This window comes from Pteropus vampyrus, unplaced genomic scaffold (genome assembly GCF_000151845.1).
Source record: "Pteropus vampyrus isolate Shadow unplaced genomic scaffold, Pvam_2.0 Scaffold5, whole genome shotgun sequence".
In the NCBI taxonomy this organism is placed as follows: domain Eukaryota; kingdom Metazoa; phylum Chordata; class Mammalia; order Chiroptera; family Pteropodidae; genus Pteropus; species Pteropus vampyrus.
Genome location: NW_011888786.1, coordinates 9,275,837 through 9,277,658, shown reverse-complemented (window position 1 = coordinate 9,277,658; position 1,822 = coordinate 9,275,837).

The window sequence follows — 1,822 nt, the reverse complement described above, 5'->3', positions numbered from 1 at the left end:
ACCATATCAAAGACTCTCAAAGGCGTTAGCTAAAATTATACACCAACGAGTCTCAGTAGGAATTGTTACTTTTGCAGCTGGCAAGCCCATAAAGAGGAAAGCAGCGGCACACACTAGATGCTCAATGAACAGTTGTTAAATGCAATTACGCATGCGCCCACCACCACATGCCCCTTGGCGGGGAGGGCAGGGGACAGCGTCGGGTTGCTTTGTGTTTGTAAACCTGGCTGGAGTGCTGCTTCCGTCTCCGCCCTTAGATCTGAAGCAGGGGGAGGGCAGGCCTAGTGCCCTTTGATCTTCTCCAGGGTCCTCGGCTGGGGGTTTGCCCAAATTGGCCTTGCCCTTGCTTGGCTCCAGCTCACTTGGACAAAAGCCCAGAGGGAAACGGATCCTATGGGATAGTTATATTATTTCCCTAACTCTTCCCCTCATATTTTAAAAGAAGACTCAACGGGGGCTTTATTGACCATAAAACTAGAAAGTCAGTGTCGCTAATTCTTCGTCCTCAGTCTCCTTCGGTACCCTAATGACGTACAAATAAACACATGTGACACTCACCCTTCTTTGTCACTAAACCCCAAGTGCGACAAGAGTGGATCCAGACAGCACGGGCACTGCTGACCTTGGAGAGGGAAGGTGGTCGGGGGGAGGGGGGGAGCCTCACCCCTGCAGGTACGGGGCAGGACAGGCTTCCCTGGGTGTTTTTTTCTCAGTGTGAACCTAGTCCTGCTGACTCGGTAGGGTCCAGGCCAGCAGCAGGAACGCTGCTCCTGCCTTGCAGGTGGAAACAAGCACCACCAGAGGAAGAAAAACGCTGCTGTCCCTCAGCCCTTGACGTCCCCTTTCCTTTTGTTTACCTAAGTGGGTGCCGAGCTGCCAGCAGATTGTGAGATCAAAGCCGAAGGTGAGAGGCTCTGCGCATGTGCGCTGCAGAGCAAACAGGAAAATGTGTTTAGGTCTGGCGTTGTCAGCTCTGATCTGTCAATTTCTTATTTTTAGCTCGGCAATAACAAAATGCACTTAACTATGGCAATAACTGTTAATATCGAATTTCCTTTGGGAAAGATAATCTCATTAAGGTGAGTCTGAAACTCTAGCTCCTGGCCCCCTTCCCCCTTGTTTTTACAAGGAGAATTTTGAGAAATTCGGGTATACTAGACAATGGCTGTTTTTGTTTTTTTTTTTACTGGGGGGTGTTGGCCCCCCAGTATCTGAATCGAGAATATAAAGGTCCAAAGAAGGAAGTGGAATATGATCAATTTTGGACCAAAGTAGACTAATGGACCTTGAGCCCTGGAATTTTGGGTGAGGGATGGAAAGTCCTCTGTAGAAATAAATTAGGATGTATGAGAGGGTAACATGGCCTAAAGCCCCCTCATCCTCATATGAGAGTCAATGTCCAAATTCTGTGAGGACTTAATAAAACTGAAAGGGATTCGTGCAATTCGAGCCACCTTGTGAGGTTGGTAAATGTGGCCTTCAATCCCCAGGCTGCCTGTGGAAGAGTAAATTATTGTTTAGCTAATATTCTTTCTCTTGACATCACCACCTCCTCTATGGGAGGCATCTACTTCCCTTTCTTATAGATATTGGGATTAACTGTGTGACTTGCTTTAGCCAAAAGGATTTGGGGGGTGAGTATAGGGGAGAAAGTGAAAGGGAATAAGTGTGAGCCTATATTGAAGCAGTGTTGAGTGCGTCCACAGTTTACAGCTGATCCAAGAAGGATGAGAGGCACATGGAGCAGATTAGGACCTTACCTGCTCCTTAGAACCAAGACCAGCAGAGCCTAGCATAGACCAGCTGAACCCAAGTTGACCAA